Genomic DNA, 14,278 nt, shown 5'->3' with positions numbered 1-14,278 from the left:
TCTGTCTGTCAGGCGGGTTTTGTATGGGTTTTACGCTTTGTCTGGCTTAGAAAATTTTCCTGGTTTGGAGCTGCGGAGAGACGCTGATTTTCAGAGCTGGTTCTGAGGATGCCCTGGTGTCAGTGTAGGTCAGTCAGTTCAAGTTAGAGCAAATTGATCCCAACCAGGTGATGTTTTTCAGACCTAAGTGATTCACTTGCAAATCTCACTGCAGTGGAGGAGCTGGGAGCCGGTCCCTGCTGTGGCTGCCAGCTCTCAGGAAGCTCAGGAAGTTTCTGACCCAAGGAGACAGGAAAGGGAAAGCTGAGGGGCAGGCTGCTGTCTGGGGAAGGTGGGCTGGGGGAAAGTTGTGGATGACACAAAGGAAAGATGACTTGAAAAACCAAGGATGAATGAGGAAGAGGCTTTGGTAGCATCTAATCTAGGGCCTTGGCATTTTGAGGTTTGCTGCATGGAGCTAAAAATCAATATGTTCCCATATTGAACAGAACTGGTAACGGCCTCACTCAACAAAAGAATTGTTTTAATAAATTGTTTTTTAATGAATTCTAGAGAGCTTAAAAAATACCCAGAGCATTAGTTTTGAAGAGTTTATTTTTAATTGTTTTTCTGTTTGGCCACATGAGGTGCTCTAAACAAAATATGATGGTATTTAGAACCAAGAAGAAAATTGCCCTCAAAATAATGTCTATGAAGAGATAGCCAAGTTTGTGATGCTCTTACCCCTTCTCGCCTTACCTCCCGTCGAGAGCAAACTCTCTGAGTGGAATGTATCTAAGCAACTCTGTAGGGTGATACAGTTATCCCTGTGAAAGGGTATTTGGCTATGTGAATCATTTGTTTGGTCTCGAATCTGGAGTTCTCCAAGGTCCCAGACCACATTTGGGAATTCGAAAGACTTTGTGGGTCGTGAATTTCTATGCTCTTTTTCCACTGAGTCCTATTACTCCTTTGTGTCCTGATACCAATGAAACAACAAAGCCAAAAAGCATTGTGAGGTTTTTAATTAAAGCCTACCTTTTGAAATATAGATACTATACTATTATAACTATCGGTAATATATAAGAACAGCTCATAGGCTCCATTTTAAAGGCCAAGTGTGGTCCCTCAAGAAAGTAGTCCTTAAATAGTTAATGTCATCACAGTGAGTTTCTTTTCTCCAGCTTTCTATCTGCTGATAACCTGCATTTGCTAACTCAGTGACACACTGAAGACTGACATTCCAAAGGGTTATCCCTACCATAAAACGCCAAGCTCTGAGTAGTTTTAGCTTTGGACACACTGTTTTGCCCTCTAATTCTCTAATATTTGGTAAGCTGCCTCAGTTCTGGTGCTCACATTTTCTGTGACAACAACCTGGACTTTTGGTTTTGCAGAGGATGTTTGTAGTGTTTTCTGTATGAGGAACAATCAGAAGATGCAGTCTGGGTGCTAGGTTTTCTCCCTATCTGGGGTAGTTCAAGTGTCCAGAGGACAGCTGGTCAGAAGATAGGAAGCTAGAAAGATTTTGAAAATTCAGACCTTAAGGTAAGAGAGGTGCTTTGGTCGCAACTGTAAGTTTTTGAGCCAGTTTTGGTTTCTATTCCAGTCCTGCCAGATGTGTTCAGTGAGTAACGTTAGGCAAGTTTCTTGACCTTCCTACAACTCAGTTTCCTCATCTGTAAACTTGGAAAGTTAGTAATAGGCTGTATTGAAGTAAATGAATGAATGCATTAAGAGAATAGCACACAGTGTCAAGCGGGGCTACGGTAGCATATTAATCAGCACCTGCTGTTATTGTTGTGATCATACACGGTATCTAGTGACCACGAAATAGTTTAAATATGTTTGTCTTTAATATGCCAAAGAATAAAGAACACTTGTGAAACTTTAATTCAACATGTGTGCTTCTCAACACGCTTCAGAATGAACTCACTAGCATATCTATCCCCCTAGCTGAAGAGCGTCTTTGTCCACAGGGTTTAGACACAGAAGTCCATTGAGCTGGTTTCAGCTACAGGGAACATTAGTGAGTAGCACTTGTCTCCAGACTCTTGGGGCTCTACCCACTCTCTAGCAGGGTCACACCACCCTAATGACCCAAGCTAGGGGACCACACCAGCAGTGGCTGGGCAAAGACAACATATGCCTTGTCTCTGAAGTGCCCCGAGGCACTTCCAAGGGGTGCAGTTTGGTGCATCAAGTTTGATTTTCCTGCTTCACCCGTGCTGCTCATTGTGAGTCTGCCCTGGTGTCATCTTGAAATTGCTGGACTCCGGGGCTCCTAGAAGTTTTTGTACCTCTAGGGCCATGAAGAGGCTGCCATAAGGATTCTTAGATACAAGTTCCAAGGCTACAGTTCCAAGGCTCCACGAGGGACAATAGAGAATTTGTACCCTTGTCTATAAGAACTATGATTTTTTTTCTCTTTTTAGTCTCCTAATGTGGAAATGTAATGCCTCCCATAAAAGAAACTCCTTATCATATGCAAGAAAAATCCCAAAATAGTGGTACAGTTGATCTAAATGTGCCAAAGTCTTTTGCCTTGACATTCCACGGGTCCCGAGCTTCCTGTAAAGTTCAGAATCCACACTTGCAGGGAAAGTGGTAAGAGAAAGGATTCAATGAAGGATCTTCTAGGTGTACTGTGGGCTTCTCTAGGAAATTAAGTGGATAAAAAATTCTCCTTGGAATTTATCATTAAGAAGACAGAGTGAAGAGTAGCAGGTGATGTCTTTTAAGAAGCCTACTGCAAATATGACACCAATGCCCAAAATTAAGAGAGCAGAAAAAAAATCCAACAAAACTGCAGAAAAATAAAGTTTCAAAAACACAGAAGCAAATGTTGTGATGTAAAAGAATTCCAAAATATTACAATGGAAATATTATAATGTTAGGTAAAAAGAGTAGAATGTTGAAGAAGCAGCAGAAAAGTAGAATTGAAAGTCTTGGTTTAAAAAGTTCAGTCTTATTCCTTCAATAAACCATTCAGTTGATTCTAGTTCCTCACTTATAAAATGATAAAATTGTAATACTTACCCTCCTCCATAGTATTAAAGAGAAGAAACAAGTGATAAAAATCTAGAGTTTTCCTCCTAATAAATTGGGAATTTGAACTCTACCTGATCCTATCCTACAGGTATTAGTAACTACTTAGGATGAAAGAAAAAGTGACAAAATGAAGGGAGGAATATGTTTTTGTGTTACTAAAAATCAGAGTTTTCTTAGTGTTAATAAAGAAGAAAACCACTTTGGATAATTTATAGCTAAAGAACAACCAATAGCAACCGTACTAATTTGATAAGGCTGTCATAACAAAATACCATCATGGGGGTGGCTTAAAGAATAAGAATTTACATTCTCGTGGTTCTGGAGGCTGAAAGTATAAGATCAAGGTGTCGAAGATCAAAGTGTCCATAGGTTTCTCCTGAAGCCTCCATCTCTGGCTTATAGATGGAGACCTTCTCACTGTCTTTACATAATAATTCCTTTGTGTATTTGTGTCCCAATCTCTTCCTCCAAGGGCACAATTTATATTGGATTATCCCCACACTTATGACTTTATTTAACCATAATCATTTCTATAAAGACCTGTTCTCTGAATGGAGTCACATTCTAAGACAATGCAGTTTAAAGATTACACATATGAATTGGGAGGGGGCACAACTCAGTCTTTAACAGCTATCAAGTTAGTTAAGAAAACTATTTTCATATGTTCTGTTCTTATTTTAGGAGTTTATCAAATCCATAAAGAAGAATAGTATTTTTAAATAGGAAAATGACATCTCCAAATTACCTTGGAAAGACCCACAGAAGACAGCTCAGGAAGTTTGGCCCAACCTTCCAGAATAGCTTGACTTCAAGAGTATTTTAACTAAGGAAAAATGAGAGGCTTGATTTATTTACTGCTCCTTGGGGTGTGTCAATGAACTAGTGTGCTGTCCTTAGAAAGGTTGCATCTCAGCAGTGACAACTCTTCCCGGAGGACAGATTTAACACAGTTTTAAATTGGATGCTCCTTGAGGTCAAAAGGATCGTGACATCTCTCTGGACAATTTCCTACTTTCTTTCAATATTCTGTCTCTGAAAGGAAGTTGATGTTCTGCGCGACTGTGCATATCCATCACCATTCCTTCAGTCAGACCCCAACTCCTCCCATCCCCATTCAGCATGGACAAGGGAGAGTCAGGGCGCAGCTCCTTGAAACACCCACACACATATGCACACATATTTATTTGTTTGCCTGTTTCTTTATTCCAGAAACAGAATGGGGAGGGTAGACAGGAAGATGATTTGCATGTGATATTTTACAAGTCACTTCATTTCTAAATTTTATATTTTCAATTTCACAGAAAGAAAAAACATTCGCCTCGTGGCTCAGGTGTCCTCAGATTTAGGAAGCACAAGGGAACTGACACCTATCCTGAAGTCACAGACAAGAACAAGGCAGGAACAGGAAAGGGATAGCAGTGGGGACCAGGTGACTCACAGGTGCAGAGGTGAGGGTGGGCGAGGGGGCTCTCTTCCTCTTCCCTCCCACCATCCCTGAGGGGCAGCTGCACCCTAGGCAGGACCATTTGCACACAATGGGTGGGCACATCCTAGTTGGCCAACGGGTGGCACCCAATGTGCCAGTGGGTGGTCTGGATACTGTATCCAAGCAAGAGAGGGCAATCATGTAAGTAAGATATGTGCCTTGATTTTCTCTTTAAACCTGGCGGTGTTGAAAAGTTGTATTAGAAGGAACAAAAGAGTACATATTTAGTGACTTATAAAACACCCTGTCATGCCTTCTTTTAATTAAAAATAAGGCATGTTTCCAGTCCCCAGGAGGAAAGGATCAGGTCTCTCAGTGTCAGCCATGCTTCTTGACTCACTCCTGGATCCCAGCACAAACAAGGACACACTGGATCATTTGTAGATGGGGAGGCAGTGATCACTTAGGCCATTATACCAACTTGCTCACCCTTCAAGCTATTTAGATGCAATGTCCTATCCCTGTGTCAAGTGCTCTTATTTGGATTATTCAAAGAGACTGTTGAAAGAAACTATGATGTAATTTGGAATATATTGGTGCCTGAATTATTTACCTCCAATTTCCAGGTTCATGACTTGCCCCAAAAGAGCCCAGAAACTTCTCAGGAACAAGTCACTAGATTTTAAGAACCTAGTGTTGCTTCCCTTTGACTTTCATTATAAATTAGGAATTCTTTTAAATTGGTTTATTCATATATAGAATTTCTCAAATAAAAATGTGTTTTTTATAAATGTGTCCTTTTCAGTAAAGCAAAAAATAACTGTCTTGACGGTTTTTTGGTTATTGTGTTTGTTCAGTAAACATTTATTATCTATTATACTAAAGACAAGGTACTGTGCTAGGAGTTATGCGGTATATGAAAGATGAATCAGATCCACCATACCTATTCAGAAAAGCAAAACATGGGCATGAGAATTTAAACAAAGTGTGGAAAATGACAGCTTCCATGAGAACAGAAAAATATGGTTATCGAGGTTAGTAAGAGGGAGATATTAAGTCCAGCTGGAAAAGGCTTCACAGTTATTTCTAACATGAGAGTCTTGAGGGTGGAATCGTTATATTCCCATATGGAGGAAGGGGAGATGGAGGGAAGAAGAGGGGAGAGGCATTCTCAGAGGAGGGAGAGTACATAGGGAGCGAAATGATAGAGGAAGGCTCACCCCGGAGGTACTGGAGCCACAGTGACCAGGCCAGTTTCATTAGAGGACAGGGTAGAAGAAAAATAATGATACACTGGGATATGGTCAGACCTTAAAATTATGCTCTAGGTGGTATTAATGGAGAGAGGTGGTGATGTATCATTAGAATGCTAGTAGTAATTAGTAATAATAATAATAACAATAAATAATAATAGCTCTCCTTCGTTGAGTGCCTAGTCATTGCTTAGATTATCTCCATTCCACACAGCAACCCTGGGAGGTAGGAACCAATGCAGTTGGTCCTTATTTTCCAGATTCTGTTTTTGCACATTTTGCCTACTCACTGGAATACACTATTCACAAAGCCCAGATCAGTTCTCGAAGCACTTTTACAGCCTTTGCAGATGTGTGCAGAACAGCAAGATCCAAACTGAAGCAGAACAAGGTGATGCCTTCTTGTGTGGACTCATACTGTAAACAAACTTGCAGTGTAGTCAATGGCACAATTTTGGCATTTGGGACTCGCCGTTGGTGATTTTCCTCTTTGGGATGACCCCAAGTTATAGTGCTAAAGTACAATATAGTGCTTCTAACTGCAGGGAGGCTGTGATATGCCTCTCAGAGAACATATATTCGTTCAATAATCATGATTCAAGGCATGAGTTACAGCGCTAATGGCCATGACCACAAGTTCAATGTAAACAAATTGACAATGTGTGTTGAATAAGATGAATTTCAAAAGAAATACCCATAAGACAAAGGCATATGGAGATGAGCTGAAGAAAGTATTGTGCTCAAGTAAACTTAACGCTGCATTTCACCTGGCAGTAATGGTTCCGTATCCACACAGTTAGGGTTCACAGTGACACCATGGAACAGAACCACTGCAAAGAGTGAGACCCCACTAGTGATTTCCTCGATGCAGAGGAGGACGTGAAGTCTGGGAGAGAAAAGGCTTGGAGATAGTGATGAAGAACAGAGGGGAGGCGGCAGATTATAAATGGTTTAGAGAGTAGAATCAACAAGATGTGGCTACTGAGTGCTTGTGGAGGACAAAGTAGAGGAAAGGGCTTAGTGGGGTAATGAAATCAGGTGGAGGTGATAGACTGGTGCCATTGAGAGGGCCTGAGGGTCAAGGTTGCAGGAATGAAAGCAATGTGTACAGCAGGGATGAAGGGCTGGGGCTTGAAAGAAAAAAAATAGGGGTGTTATTTTGTGAGCACTCACTTTATTCCAGGTACCCTTGAGAATCTCTTACCCAAGGACCTCATGTGATCCTCACAAGGTCCTACAAGATAGGAGCTATCGTTCCCATTTTACAGAGGATGAGAATGGGGCTTCACGACTTGCAGTAATTTGCCCATGGGTACCCTGCTAATAAGCCATGCGATATGGAATGCAAATCCAGGCTCAGGGACCAGGGAGATTGTCATCACAAGGGGGAGTTTCAGAGTTTCAGATCTTAGAAGAGCAGACACATTAATTGTAAAGATGCCCTAGCTTGTAAAGGTACTAGATCCCAGGAATGAATGTAACTGTGTTGTCTACCTAGAATGTACCAATCAATTAAATTAAAAAAAAAAAGATGCCCTAGCTTATTCCCTAGTTTCTTGGGGTTTTTTAAATTTTACTTTTAAAGTACAGTATTTGTTTTATACTATATATTTTCCTTCCTGTGTGTTTTTATTTAAATTCTTCCCTCCCAAAGGAAGATTGTTCTTCTAACTCCTTTAGGTTGCCTCTGCTTCTTGTTCTTGGTTCTTCTTCCTAATGTTATTCTTGTTCTTCTTCTTCATTGTCTCCTGCCTCTCCTTCTTTTTTGATATTGTGAAGGGGTGATTAAGATGATATGGAACAGAAATTGGATACGTTAGGTTGTCTCTTGTTATGTTGTGTTAATTAAAAGGTTTGAATGTTTCAGTGTTCCCTAGAATATAAACCATGTTTTATAGGATTATTCCCTCAGTTACCCTTGCATTTCACATTACTACAGTTAATTCACAGATGCACTCATCTCTAAAGGGGAAAAACATGGTCTCTTAAGTTTGGAAAGCCTGGAATAAAAAGTCATGGTGCTTATTTTATATTTCATCTCAGATATCAATGATCTCAGAGCCTTTTAAAAGATAGGGGGTCTTTCTTTACATTTCCTACATTCCTGTTGCTGGAACTTACTTACCTCTGTCTCTGAGAGTTTCCCAACAAAGATTAGACCCACCGAACTCCTAGCAGTGCTGTGCCTGTGGATAAAACAGTTCCAAATAGTTCAGAGGGTGTTTCATCTAAAAAGGCCCAGAGCTGTTTATTATATTCAAGAGCACTTTAACAATACAAAGTAAAGGCAGAAAAAGTAATTCCAGAATAGTGGGCTCCTTCTTCCTTTGTAACACGCCCTTCCACAATGCCCAAGAAAGGCCATTCTTTGTGGCCCCATGGAAGTGCTCTCTCCAGAGCTGTGTACTCCATCAAAACTCTCCACAGAGTTCAATGCTGAGGGCCGCACGAAGAGCAGTCAGCCGAATCTCTGTAGGTACGTGGAAAAGAGTTCCCCTAAAGGGAGTCTGTGTTCTTTGAAATAACCCAAGTCTGAAACTCTTCATTTATAAATTTAAAAAGAACCTCTTCAACTGCATTGAAACTGAGAGAGAGAGAGAGAGAGAGAGAGAGAGAGTAGTTGCAGTGTAGTTGGTCACTGTGCTCTATACTCAGCCAACTGTAGCTCAAATGAATGAATTATGCGTTTGTGTAGATATCTGGTAGCATAGGAACAACAGCTCCGAAATCTTTGTCATTTTCTTAAACTGCCGCAGCCTAAAAGGGAGCTGGGAAAAGCAAAGCCATATTGATTCAACAAACATTAGAAACCATCTTTCAAATAGCCTGGACAGAATCAGGTCCAAAATGTGCTTTGCCAAACCCAAGGGAAATTCGCTCCATATGTTTCTGATTCATTTATAGTTCAATTATTAAAATATTGCTTTGCAAAGACTAGTTATTTCCAAGAAAACCTTTATGAGCCATATGAAAACGTCATCTTGAAAACAGGGAGTCCTGTTTTGCCAAGCGCTTGCGGATGCCTGAGTAGAGGTTCTAGACTTGGTTGTGGAGGCAGAGCCCTGGTTACTGAGTTTTCTAGACCTGTCAGATCCAAATGCCCCATGCTTTTGGGAAGTCTGTGCTGTGTGTCCCTCTCCAGTCACTAGAAATACAGCAGTTCTTCAGGGTAAAATTAAAATAACCTGAGGGAAAGATGACCATTAGCTTCCATCATTCCCACTGGCTTGCATCATTCTCACTGGTTTCCGTCATACCCTTGGGCTTTCACCATTTTCACTCACACCCTCCTTCATGGAATTTCATGCCCCCTTCACCACATTCCGTTTGCCAATTAATAACCCAGGCCATAACTCTTCTACTGAAATCATGATGTTAGCATTGCAGCCCTGAAAAACCAAGGAGAAATTCCTAAATAGGCTTGAGAACTACAGCTCCTAAGAAGCCATGGACTCCGGAAAAAGGAGGGAAGATTATTTTTAATTTTTTTACGGTAAAGCACACCTAAAACAAAATTGAGTGCCTTAACCATATTAAAGTTTACAGAATATTCACATTGTTGTACAAGCGTCACCATCACCCATCTCCAGAACTCTTTTCATCTTGCAAAACTCAAACTCTCCACCCATTCAAAAGCAACTCCCATTCCCCTTCCTCCCAGCCCCCAGCACCCACCCTTTTACTTTCTGTCTGAATTAAGGAGTAACTAAATTCATTTGGTGCCATGAGCTTATTGTGTCACTAAAATGCAAAAGGACTTTTAGTGCACAGATGCTTGCATGAGCAGTGTTGAATATGTAATAGGAAAATGTCTTTGGTGAGAATTGTAGAATTGGTACAAATTTGCTCTCAAGAAATTTATGAAGCTAGAGATCCATGCAAGTATTTCACCAGCAAGTTAGTTCTGCTGGGGAGCTGCTTTCTGATGACCTGATGATACACATAAAAGAATATAGTACCATCTACAAAAAGTGGTTCTTAAACTTTCTAATGCATCACAATCTCCTGGGATTCTTGTTTATACAGGGATTCTGATTCTCCAGGTCGGCAGTAAGATGCTTTTTTCCTAACAACCTGTGAGGTGATGTTAATACAGTGGTGTATGAACCACGTTTCCCAAAATAATGTTCTAGAAGAGTAGTTCATGATTCTTAGAAGCCTTTAAAAAATTCTAAATCAAATGTTCTGGGTGATATTTGAACATAGATATTTTTCAAGTCTCCTAATGTAGAGCTAGCAGGGAAAACCTGTGACCTAGGAAAATAGTTCAGATTGCTGGCCTGTCTTCTCTTAAAGTCGAACATCTCCTCTGAGTCTCTGGTGAGTATTAGATTGCAGTGAATCACACTTGGTGTCTCTAATAAGAGCTTTAAGTGACTATTTATGTGTTGCTGATAAAAGAAAGAGCCAAATCCTCTAGTTTCCAGATGTGCTGACTATGGAGTTGATATTCGGCTGTAAAAATGTAGCAACCTTTCCTTATATCCTCACCCCTATGAAGAGCCCTCCTATATACTCACATAGGTAAGCTACAAGGACAGCTATGGATGGAACCAACATAGATCTTCAAATTTTAAAACAAGTTAAATATACTCAAATACTTAAGCGCATATATGAGAACTCAGAATTATGCACTAAAAAAATCAACAGAAAATTTTGCCTTAAAAATGTTATGAGCAGATATCACAGTCCACTTGTCTACATCATAAAAACAAATGCAAAATCCTATAGCTGCACACTGATGGGTCTCCTTGGATGAGTCACCTGCAAAGTGCATCCCTAAGAGGCTGAATGTGCTGTCTGTGGTTGGTGTAATTAAATACTGTGGGCTTAAACACTAGAGAATGCCTGCCAAATACAATTATTTCAGTTTTCACTTAATTGAAACTCAACTTCTCTTTCTCACAGTAATTAGTCAGCAGTCACAGTTACTCCGTAAGGTCACTCTAATTTCTGATGATAAAACTATGGCAACAGAGAAAAGGATGGATCTCTGTTTATTCTGGCAGATGGAGACGACCCAATTCATCCAATAACTACATCAGCTTATTTAAATTTTAAACGCAAAAGAAAGGGACTTGCAGTGCAAAGTATTATTTTAGAATTTACATGTAATCTGCCAGAAAGCTATTCTTATCTACCCTTCTCCTTTGCCGGTAGTATTATGATGGCACTGTTGGAAGAGTTAAAAATGTTGATGCCACATAAACATTTTCCATCTTATGCTATGGGTAATTCGTGTTTCATGAATCAAAAACTGACAAAAAAAAAATCACTGTGAAAGTCTTCTCCACCATTTTCTCCAAGAGTTGGTAATGGTGTGTGCTAAAATAATCACTAATGACCAATGGAACAGACATAGCCAGGAAAGCCATGAAATTTTTTTATTGTTGTTGTTGTTCATTGCAATACACTATTTCAAAATCTATGCATGCAAACCTGGTCAGACTAAGTTAATTTCACTGACTCATGTGCTGAGAGTTAAACAAGCCAGGGATGGAGAAAATACCTTAGGATCCCTCAGTTGTGCCCTCTCTGATTCCATCTCTACCCAACACTAGCCCTAGAACTTCAATTTCTTTCCTTGACCTTTTTGACCATCGTATTTATCTTGTTTTCTTCCATTCGTATTCATTCTTGAATATCCTTTGAAGATTAATTCCAGGATCTCCTTCAGGTATCAAAATGCACAGGTGCCTCAAGTATCTTGTATAAAACATTGTAGTATTTGCATAGAACTTACATTCATCTTCCTGTATAATGTGCCTTGTGCCTAGATTACTTATACTGCTATTACAATGCAATTCATTATACTGTATTGTTTTGGGTATAATGACAAAGCTTATATATTTCAAGTATTGATTCATTTTCTCCCAGATATGTTCAATCCACAGTTGGTAGAATCCATGGGTGTGGAACCTCATATACAGAGGACTAACTGTATGCTTTTAAAATCATGACTTGAAAATGTACCCTTTAAATTTCAGTTCCCTGGGCCAAGGTTTAGCTCAGTGGTGCTGCTGCCTGCCTTGAAAGCACAAGGACCCAAGTTCAAACCCAGGCACCAAAAAAAATTCAGTTCCCTATAATACCGGAAACAGACTAATATCACTCAATTCCCTTAAGGGATATTTTTCATATAGGCTCAGTTTTTCATTTTCAAGAGAAAAAATCGCTGATATAGGATTTTGAAGTGATGGCCAAGAAGCTCACAAGTGTCACTTTGCTTAGAATGCACAATTTTCTTCTTGAAGCAAGCATGGAGTACATTTGGATGCCATGTGAAACAACAGGTCTGAGATCCCTTCCATTATAATCCCTGAATCCCTGGACTAGAACCTTTAACTCTCTTAGCCAGAGAATATTTCCAGCTTTTAATGCTAGATCAAATGTTTTAAAACAATGTGTTGTTAAGAGGAAGTAGACCAAAACAAGAGAGTATAAAATTGCTATGAATATTTAAAAAATAATGTCAAAAGATGAATAGATACAGAATCAGGCAGCAACAATACCAAGAATTAGGGCAAGCAAGATGAGAGGCGAAGAAAGAAATATATATTAAATATCCACTGATAATTTTTATATTGACTACATGTAGAAATAATCCTTTGGATATACTGGATTAAATAAAATATTCTTTAAAAACAATTTGAATAATTTCTTTTGACTTTTTTTTCCTTTGCAGTACCAGGAATGGAACTCTGAGCTATATTCTCCAGCCCTTTTTAGAGAAAAAGTTTTGAAACAAGATCTTACTAGGTCATGTTTGCCAAGGCTGGGCTCAAACTTGCAATCCACCAACCTCAGCCTCCCAGAGTGATGGGGTTGAGAAGTGTGCACTACTTTGATTTTTTTTTAATGTTTTAAATATGACTACTAGAATCCTATTGACTTTGAGATATGACCATTAGAACCTTCTTTTTCAGCACTGGAGATCTAACCCAGAACAAGCACATACCACTGAGGTTAGCCTGGGAATACTATAAATTGCACACGGCACATGGGGTACACACTGCATTTCTGTCCGGCTGTGCTGTTTTGAACCCTGCAGGTAAAATGGCAAAAGAATGTTCTATGAAGTACAATGAGAAAGAGCAGGCCACAGAAAAATAACTTTTTGATATTGACATATTGGTTACTTTTGTTTTTTAAAATGTGGTTTAAATGAGTTTTACCTTTAAGGTCTAAATCTTGTACTTTTCTATACTTTAGCACAAAGGTTCAAACATCAGTCAATAGAGACTTAAAAATGAAAAAACATACCAATCTACCCCAGTGAAAATGTTTTCCAAATTAAGTAGAAGACTGCTTTGTAAATCAGTTAGCCATATTTTGTCCAGAAATTAGTTGAGGAAAAATGAAATGCTATATAAATGCTATCTATTTCTTGATATCTAATAGGGCACACCCCAATCAAATAGCCGTTAGGAATAGTGCATGACAAACAGACCCAGGTAAATCTCTAAATGTTCACCTTAAGCTTAGCTTCCCTGGATTTGCCAGAGGAGAAGCCTGAAACTTGTTTAAACTGGTGACATTTTTCATCCTTTCTGTGATAAATATCTGGAGAACTAAGTCCTCTGCAAGACCAGAGAATCCGAGATGAATAAGATACATACGGCTTCTATTTCCTCAGGACTTACAGGGAATGCACGCAGGCTATTATAATGTCAAATCACAACCTGCAATCCTGACCTCCCAGCCTCTTCCTTGCAGTGGAATCACCTCGCCTTCGGCTTTAGCCCATCACGTCTCCTTCTCCCACTTGGACCCTCTTGGTACCCTCTTCCCAGGAGCCTCCTGATGACACTGGGCCCATTTTGTTGATCCAGGACAATCTCTTCTTTCGAAAGCCTTAATTTAGCCCTGTCTGCAGAGCCACTTCTGCCATGTAAGGTTTGGGACTAAGCCGTTACTCTGCCTACCGTACCCCAGTGTAGAATCCGGTGTTTGACCTGAGACTCAGGATAAAAGTAGTCTCCATGTTTTGACTATGAGCATGAGTTCAAAACTTTCCTTTATTCATAACAACAAAATCAAGATCAGAATCAAATAACCTTATTTATTTGCCTCTCCTTTTCATGCTCTCCACTTGAAACTTTACAGGAGTAAAATAAATTAAAATCTCGATCGTGTTCCATTAAGAATTCTATTCTCCCTTGAAAGTGTTATTGTTATTATCTGTTGATAATTTACAAAACGATGCTCACGTATCAAGCCCTCAGAGAGGCCCTGAGCCAAAGGAATGTGGAAGTTTGAACAAATGAGAACAAATACACGTACAATAATATTTATGTTGTATCAAAAACTGTTTTGAGACATATTTTGTCCACTCTCATTTCATTTAAAACAAGCATGAGCTTCATCATGCACTTTAAAAATAGGCTGGAATCTTGTTTTTTAGAGGCTTTGTGGTGTGTTTTGCTGTAGGTTACTCCCTTCTGCAACAGCTGTCACTTATCACAGCCAAGGCACACGGGGTCCCAAATTACAGTACAAGAGCAAAAGCTGAGCAAGAGACAGCGCTGAATACTGACCAAAACATAACACATAATAGAAACAAGAAGCC

General features: G+C 39.6%; 1 protein-coding gene across 6 annotated transcripts in view; it reads left to right on the top strand.

Moving 5' to 3' along the window:
• Phactr1 (phosphatase and actin regulator 1) overlaps positions 1-14,278 on the top strand; it is a 514,585-nt gene that overhangs the window by 229,744 nt on the left and 270,563 nt on the right. The window lies entirely within an intron of this gene.

Source organism: Fukomys damarensis, unplaced genomic scaffold, assembly GCF_012274545.1.
Source record: "Fukomys damarensis isolate Sample0158 unplaced genomic scaffold, DMR_v1.0_HiC HiC_scaffold_10, whole genome shotgun sequence".
Classification (NCBI taxonomy): domain Eukaryota; kingdom Metazoa; phylum Chordata; class Mammalia; order Rodentia; family Bathyergidae; genus Fukomys; species Fukomys damarensis.
The sequence above is the reverse complement of the archived record's forward strand: the minus strand, read 5'-3'. Positions and strand labels throughout refer to the sequence as shown.